The following is a 9,474-nucleotide window of genomic DNA, read 5'->3' as shown; positions in this document are numbered from 1 at the left end:
TGTTTAAAATGTTAACAACTAACAACGGAGGGATTATATTGCAACAAAATGAAAAATTTATAGTTTAAATTATTTAAATTAAAATTAAAGAGACTAAAATTCTATTTTTCTTTTGACTTTTTAAAGCGTATAAAAATAAAGAGAGAGAGAGAGAGTTAATTGACTTTTTATAATAATTTTTTTAGAAAAAATCACTTTCCAGTGTATTTTTTAAAAAATATTTACAAAATCCTTGAAAATTTATAATTTTAATTATTGATATTAATAAATTTTTTCACTTATCAGTAATTATTTTTAAACACTTATATGTAATTTTTCTATTTTTTAACTATATCAACTACTTTCCAAACACCCCTCACTGTACAATAAGAAATGAGAAATGTTAGGGATCATGAAAGACTTTTCATAAAAATGATCATGAAAGATTTGTGACCCTTGGATTACCTTGATTAGTATGTGGTGTTTTATTTTAAGTATAATTCAAAGGTCACAAATCTTTCATGATCATTTTCATGAAAGACTTTTCATGATACCTAGGCCAAGTTTGGCATATTATAAAAAAGTTAAAAAGTCAAAAAGTTACTCAAAAAGTTAAAAAGTTAACACTATTCATCAAAAGTCAACAATTACGGTTGCACAACTCCCAATCTTAATTTTTCCCTACAAATCAATTTTTACAATTTTTTATTACACATTTTTTCATAAAAAGTCAAAAAGTTAACCCAAACATCAATATTTTTTCCTCAATTTTTTAGTCTAAAAAGACAAAAAATACACTTATTTAAGACACCCCAAACAACCCCTAGTATTGCTGATAAGAAATCCACCATCATCACTTATCATCAATTATCTGCTTACTTATCACAAGTTTCCCACCATAGCGTTGTATAGACAGAGTCAGGACCATCATGATATAATAACCAACATAAATTAGTCATAGATATTCTTTCAGGCAACCCACGAATGCTAGCTCATTGCATAATACCCCTACAACATAAAATTAATCATTAGACACAACAAACATAAATTGAGATGAAATTAATATAAAAAATGTATATTAATAGCCAAAAATAATGAAGTATTTATACACTTTCTAACATTAGTCACATAATTTAGAACTTCGTTTAAACAAAATGCTAATGACTCCCTTGAGTTTGAAGACCCATTTTGAGCTCTTGAAGTTAGCACCATTAATCTCTTTCTTTTTCTTTGTTTTTTGTATAATTTTGTATGTATGTTTGTATCTAAATTATTTTTGTATGGATGGCATTCGGATGAGCTCTGAGTGTTAGGTGAAGGCAACATAGGAGCATCCTCGATTCTTTGATTCCGGCAAGGTTGTTTGTATTACATGCATACATAAACACGGGTGATTATTCAGTATTTCTGGAGTATGGATACGTGGTACTCCATAAGGTTTTGATTGGTGGAGAGACACAAGAGCCCATGATTTATGTTGGGGATGGAAAACAACATGGAGCTAAGTAATTAGTGATTGATTTGGAGTATAAACACATGGTGCCCCGGAAGTATTGAATAATTTCCCCATAAACACATATCACGTAAATACACTGTCATATATTTTTTTTTTCAATGTTAATAAATAGGTTTGTTTTTTTATTTATAAATTTTTATATTTCGAATTTTTCCATGTTTCAAACAATATGTCTCCGTGCATATGATATATTTAACTTTGTATTTATGTTATCTTAATTGTTTGCCTTTAAATTTACTTCTCATAATAAAAATATTCTATTGGTTTTTGGTGATTTTGTCTACACTGTTTGATTTGATTTCGTTCAACAAGGATCAATGCTCTAAGTAGATTGGTTAGGTCCTTCAACTACTATTTGGCATTAGTTCTTGATATATATATATATATATACATATATTAGGGATAACCCGTGCCTGAAGGCACTGTAAACAATTTTTTCTTGATACCACACGTGTTACGAAATTCAATTATAATAAATCAATTCAAAATGATAATATCACTCTAATTTAAAACTTCACACAGAAAGAGGAACAAAATATATAAAGAAAATCTTTTATTTCAAATCTTGTATTTCCTAATGAATTTATCATGAATGTAAGCTTCCCACCTCATTTGCATAATTGGGGTGGTGCCTTTAAGAGTTCCCACCTCATTCTCTAACATATTTTCAAAATCATCCATGTTTAAGGAATAGTTCAAATCCTCCTAACTACTTATAAATAAATGAAATAAAACTAACCCAAGTTACTTTGAAGACTAACCTTATCGTTGATATCAGAATATCATAGATGATATAACAAACTGAAGTTACTTTCACAACCAGTTGTGTTGGAATGTCAGAGGTCCTGAGAAGAGAAATGAATTCAAAAACAAATTATGAAAATAGTGCATTAAAATACGCTGGTCTTTCTTAATCAAGAAACACAAAATTCATAACCATGATCAAATTGCGAGGGAGGGGGGACTAAAGTCAAGTATATAAAAAGTAAGAGACAATAATACTATAACATCCTCTTTCAATCCACTAATAAATTGTTCTTTTTCAATGTAACTCTAACATCCTGCATAATAGACACTAAATTTACACAAAAATCCATGTCAAGTATTTGTGACTTCCATCAAAATATGCAAGGATACTAAATTAAATTGTTGCACTTAAATTTAGTGAATTTTCAAGGGCACTTTACGGTTCACACTCAATTACCATCCATAAAGTCCAATATTTTACATTGATAAGAGACTTTACAAAAATATTAGAAATCCATTAAAATAAATATCAGTAGGAAGCTTTATAAAAGTGGTTAACATCAAGAATACAAAAGTGGTTAACATCAAGCTTTACAAAAGTATTTTTTGTCAACTTTACAAAATGTATGCCATATAATGTCTTCAAACTTGGACGCCTCTAAAGTACTTGGACACCTTTACAAAAACTTGGACGCCTTTAGAAAAAGTACTTGGACGCCTCTAAAGCTCTTGGACGCCTTCAAACTTGTTCTCCATCACATTTTGAAATGTCCATGTATCAACTTCTATGTACTTTTTCCAGTGAGGAGCATGCACAACAATTTTATATTTAAAAAACAATAACATTAGCATATTGAAACAATACGAAAAATAGATATTGAAACAATATGGACTAAGGATACCTTATTACAATTCCATCGGAGTAATGTACTCTTATTTATCCTCTTGAGCTCCATAGCTTTTTCAACCCAATCCTACAAAAGTTTGACTTGATCATAATTTAAACAAAATTTTAATTAAAATACACTTTTAATTTATTTCCTTCTTTCATCATTTGTATTCTTTTTTAAACTTTAGTTATTTCCCTCTTCTATTTGGAAAATTTTATATATCTTTCTAAAAGATCCTTTATAATTTTTTCTAGTGTATTGTTTTTTAAGGATGCATAATTTGGTTTGGAAATTAGTAATATTACGGATTAAAAGCACCATGCCCATCTTCACAAACTTTACAGTAAAAAAAAATTACACATAAATTATGCATGCTTCAAAATATCACATTCCTTCATGATTTTCTTTACACATGCTCCAAAACAAACTTGAAAAGAACCATACCACTTGTGTATTTTTTATACCCTTTCTCGAGTAGTTTTCCTTTCCTTTTCTTTTAAGCTTCTCCTTTTCCTTTGCCTTTCAAAAAATAAGCAAAAATATGAGAAACAAATAAATTTGATTAGTGGGCTTACCCCATGAACACAGAGGACATTGCTGTCCTATTCATTATGGAGCATAAAACTGATATTTCTGTTTCGAGGAAACTGAACCTGTGTATATATAGAAATGCATTTGAAAGGTAAAAGAAAAATTATATTAAGGAATGTAGATTAAATAAAAAATGAGTATAAAGATCTAATATTACTGTTTCCTCTAACATATCATCCACCTGTAAAGAATAATACAAAAGCATTTGATTATGAAAAAAATTATAAATAATAAGTGAGAAATTAAGCCTCAATTCATAAACTATAAACTAAACATACGAATGTTGTCCATGATTTGAATTAAAATGAACTCCAAGGTTGTTAAAGAGGTTGAAGCACCACAGACCTGCAATGAAGAAATAACTCATTTAATATTGCTATAAATATATTGGGTTTAAATAACAATAGGCTGTACAATGACTATTTGATTACTTAATTGTGCCATGAGTTAAGTACAATCAAATAAAAGGAAACCCAATTCTAATTTTTAACAATCAAATAAAAACAAAAGATCAAATAACATTACTTTTCAGGTTAAAAAATGAAACCCAATTCACACATTTATCAAAATCACCCAAATCATTTATCAGAACACTAATCATATTTGAAACACTTAATTCTCATTTATGGCATATGTTACTTTTCATATTTGAAAGTTTATTTAGCAAAGTTGAGAGCTCCATCCACTAAACAACAAGTTCTAGACGGTAAAGGATAACTAATATACCATGAATAAAATATCTCATTCAAAGAATTAATAAAAAAATCACATAGATATGTAGAGGCCAAACTAATAACCTACCAATCATTTTTCGCCATCAACTTTTACTAAAATTAAATAATTTATCAAAATGAGTCATGTTTCCACCGGAAACTATCAATAAAACACATCAATCACTTAGTACTTTGCTTCCAAGAATCTATTTATTAAAATTAACAAATAACAAAATATTTGCACATCAACACAGTTTTAAAATAATAATTTGACTCCATACATTAATAAAAATAATGAATTAGTCTAATATGAGCACATTTTCAAGTATTGGTAAAACAGTTTGACTCCAAACAACATGAAAAGAAAATTTCATTTTTCTTACAAATTAATAAATCTTAAAATTTTTAGATATGCCACATTACCCCAACCTAGCAAAGGGTGCAAATGAGTAGAAATATATGTAGTAGTAAAGTCAACAAATATATACTTCTGCACTTAAAGTGGACAAATAGATAGAAAAGCAAATAAAAAATATATCATAAAGTCAAATAATTTCATCAAAAGTAATTCATCCACCGGGTGGTCAACCGCTAAAACATTTCCAAGATATAACTAAGCTAACCTTTTTTTTGACAAAAGATAGATATGATAAAGAAATATTATGAGAATTGAATTATTAACATTAAAAGATTTTTTAATTTTTGAGAGAAAAAAAAAAAAGAAGGAAAAGATTTTTTAAAAAAAAAATGTGGTTGAAGAGTAAGTACTTGGCTCAAAAGATTGGTATTACTTAATTTATTTTTCTCTTCTATAAATTGGTTTTGCTTCCTCTTTTATCCCTAATATTCATACTATCTACCATTCAATTTAAGAAAAGTTATGATGCATTGCTTTAGGCATTGATAAATTGCAAATAATGTCTTGCTCAATACCAATTTAATTCAAACTATATGCCATTCAATGTCTTGTGCGAGAAACTAAACAACAACAATTTAATTCTTTTAAACTGTGTTTGGATCATGAACTTGAATATGGATTTGAAAAAGAAAATAAAAATGAAAAGGAAGAAATTTTTTTAAATTATATTGCATTTATATTTTACTCACGCTTTTTCTTTCATCTTTCCAAATCTCTACCTAAAATCATGATTCAATACCCTTAACAGATTCATACAAAAGAACTATTGTAACGAACTTTAGATTACATTTTCATTACCTTTAACAGATCCACATAAATTACATTTTCTTAAACAAAACTAAGAAAATATAGAGTAGGGGTGAGGTTACCAATTAAAATTTTATTAAATTCTAAGCATATGAAAACAAACAAACAAATAGGAAAACGTGATTGATTGGTTATCCCCAAAGATATCTTAAATCCCCAAAGATATCTTAAATCCCCAAAGATATCTTATATTTACCATAGGAAAATGTCTTAACCATGAACAACAATAAATAAAGTCACTTCCCAAAGATATCTTATCTTTACCATGGGTATTAATGGCACTTCCAAATACAATCCGACTCAAATCAAAATTGAGTGAATTCCTGTAACAAAGCTAATTAATTCTAGAACTTAACACATTTTAATCAAGCATCTCCTGAAAGCTAATTGAGATCCAACTCGCGTTATCTAAGACCTGGAACACACCAACAGGATTGGACTATATGATATGCTTCAACAATAGGATTTCAGTTTGAGGTGATTGCTAATTTTACATATGAGATAGGAAAAACAAAAAGTGGAGAAAGTAGAAGAATTATCCCTCTACTAAAAAATATACAAAATATAGACCTAAATTATACATATCCCTCTACTAAGAAAGTAGATGATAATGTTGGACCCAAAAAATTAATCTCTACCTTTCTTTGACCCATTTACAAATGGATATGGTCATGGCTGTACAAAGAAATTACATAGTACATTTAAGTAAATAAAAAAAAAAACCACACACACAGAGGCAGCTCTATCAAGGCTTTAATGGTCTTTAAAAAAAATGTTACTATTTGTCAATAAAAAAACAAAGTGTTAAATGAATCAATGTAGAATTAAATTGGGAAAAAAAAATAAAATTAATGTGAGCCTACCAAATTTTTAGGCAATGAAAACACAAAAATGTAATCAAATACTAACGACAATGTTTGGATGCAAAAGATTCTTAAGAAGTTTCACTTTTTTCTCAAGCTCTCTAATGTGAGCCTATTAAGCAAATTGAAACCAATGCTTCAGATACGAATGAACAAAAGTTAGGTTTGCAGATGAAAGCAAATTGAATAATCCAATGCCATTTTCAAAAGTTAGGTTTGTGGATGAAAAACATTAAGATGTGAATTGCTTACCTGTTATAAAATAAGAGGAGAGAGAGAGGAGGGGCCAATCCACTTGATTGTGCCATAGCAACCTAAAAAGTTAATCAAAATCACACCACACCCATCAACATACTGCAGTTAAATCAGAAAAAAAGGAAAAATAAAATATTCCCCCAAAATGAGAGCAAAATAAGGAAAAAAGGAAAAATAAACATGAGAGCAAAATAAGATCAAAATAAAGAAAACGTTTAATATAGTAAGTTTCTTAATCATCATCTATCCTTCATGAGATGCAAAGCAAGTTCACCTTGATTTATCAGTAGCTTGATTACCAACAAAAATAGAAAAGAAACAAAAGGAATATTAAACTTACATTCAGAACTACAGGTTTAATGTTGAATGCCTTGTCAAAAGACTCTTTTTTCCAAGCTGAAAACTTACTATATCACAAATAATTTTTAAGAATTAATTAAAATAAACGTTCAGAAATTCTTTGATACACATCCCCTTAAAAAATGTGTACCATGCACCATAATTCTAATGATTTGTGGTCTTACTTAAGAATTATGTGGCATTTAGTTATAAGATTATGTGATGATCAAATTTATGATGAACTTGGTTATTAGACTTTTTGTAGTGTTTATGGTTATAACCCATGGTGGTTTTGGTTATAAAATTTTGTGATGTTTAAATATAAATTTAAGTGGCCTTAGATATGAGGATTTATGATATTTTTTAAGATTATGTACTACTGTGATTAAAACTTTGGATGCATGTCGTTAAAAAGCTTTCGGGGTGTATATAGTGGCACTTCCAATGAGCATTTATTTATGGTTGAACTGGAACAAATCTAATATACCTTATTGGGTCATTCTATCAAACACGTGTAATGATCGTAATTGATTTGAGTCTAGTAAAACTCACACCAAAAAAAAAAAAAAAAACATGGTTGGTTCAACAATCCTATAAATTTTGAAAAAAATAATTAAAGCCAAAACGGTGCATTGATAGTTATAGTTGTGTGCCTATATAAATTCTCCAAAATCAAAATAAATAAAACTTATTGGGTCATTCTATCAAACACTTGCAATACATGACTTATTGGGTCATTCTATCAAACACATGTGTGATGATCGTATAAACAATCGACTAAGCAATATCACTAATTGATTTGAGACCAGTAATACTCAAACCAAAAAAAAAAAACACGATTGGTAAGATTGGTTTATGGATGTTCACAATCATGTTCACAATCATGATTGGTAAGATTGGTTTATAGATATTCACAATCATGTTCCAGAGCCTCCTTATTATATAAATGTTCACAATCATGTTCCAAAGCTATTGATACAATCTGATTGTTCCCAATCAGAAACACATATACAAATCATGTTCCCAATCATGTTCCAGAGCTATAAATACAATCTGATTGTTCCAGAGCTATTGATACAATCTGATTGTTCCAGAGCTATTGATACAATCATGTTTCAGAGCAATTAAATCTAAATTTTCCAGAGCTATTAAATCTGATTTTTCCAGAGCTATTGATACAATCATGTTCACAAAAAAGGACTGTTAACGGGTTGATAAGATTAGTTTAGGGGATGGAAAAAAACAAACCTAAGAAGATAACAAATAAGATTGGTTTGCTCACCTGAATAGTATTTCTACCAAATTCCTCTATTCGTTTAGATTCTTCAAGGGGGATTGGGGCTGCCACTGTTGATGAAGATTGGGATGGTGGAGAGAGAAAGGGAGGAAGAGAGAAGATGAGGAGAGTAATAGGGGTTCGGGGTTGGGTCTCCTGCAAGGGTTGGGCTTCGACAGCGAATTGAAGAAGAGCAAGGGAATGGGCTTCAATGGAGGTAGAGAGAGAGAGAGAGAGAGAGAGAGGGTGTGGGTTCAAAATTTGAAATCAGAAAGAGAAGAGAGGAGTACGTGAGAGAGAGAGAGAGAGAAGGGGTGTGTGTGTTAAAAAACAGAGCCATCAGATTACATTTTGGACCATTAGATCTTGTGATTGGATAGGACAAATGAGAGACATTTTCAGCCCTTGGATTGAATCAATCTAACGGTTTACATTTTGACAAAGAGACAAAAGTCCCATCAGGATTCAAAAACTATCCTTCCTTATTATATAGATATATATATATAGCCAATTCCATATAATGAGATTTTAGTAGTCTTTAATTTTAAAGAAGTTATTTGGTGATCATGGAGTATGGTCCCGTGATGTTATAGGTTTGTTATAATTGGTAGAGAAAATATGATCTACGTTTTTATGTTAAGTCATTGAGAAATAACAACGATATTGTCATTGGTGATTAGTGATTGGTAAAAAATGTTACCATATGACACTCTAGAACATCAAATAATTTTTCCTACTTTTAAAGGTATAAACATCAAGGGTTCAATAATTGTTTGCATTTAGATTTGATTTTTTTTTATTTTGACCAAAAAAAAAACAATTTAAGAAAATAATTGTGATCTTTGTCTAATGCAAGGTCTATCAATCCATTAGCACATTCATATTTCACAAATTAATATACAACACAATCAAGAGAAAAATGCGAGAAAATGAATAGTAAGTATCATCTGATTAATGATATTAAGATTAACGAGATGTGAGGCCTATCTATCCATGGCACATTCATATTTCACAAATTAATATACAAAACAACCAAATTAAAAAAAAAATGCGATGAAAATTATTGGTAGGTGGCATCTA

The 9,474-nt window shown here is 29.3% G+C and overlaps 1 long non-coding RNA gene across 1 annotated transcript; it reads right to left on the bottom strand.

The window, feature by feature from the left end:
- Positions 1-2,907: 2,907 nt before the first annotated feature.
- On the bottom strand, positions 2,908-4,396 carry LOC145790258 (uncharacterized). The gene is made up of 3 exons (XR_014328940.1): positions 3,708-4,396; positions 3,145-3,216; positions 2,908-3,034 (listed from the first exon to the last, which is right to left on the bottom strand). It is a non-coding gene; the product is annotated as an uncharacterized LOC145790258 (long non-coding RNA).
- Positions 4,397-9,474: the final 5,078 nt, after the last annotated feature.

The sequence above is a fragment of the Camellia sinensis genome, chromosome 5 (genome assembly GCF_055761805.1).
Source record: "Camellia sinensis isolate YWXY chromosome 5, ASM5576180v1, whole genome shotgun sequence".
Taxonomy (NCBI): domain Eukaryota; kingdom Viridiplantae; phylum Streptophyta; class Magnoliopsida; order Ericales; family Theaceae; genus Camellia; species Camellia sinensis.
This window is presented reverse-complemented; position numbering and strand designations above follow the sequence as displayed.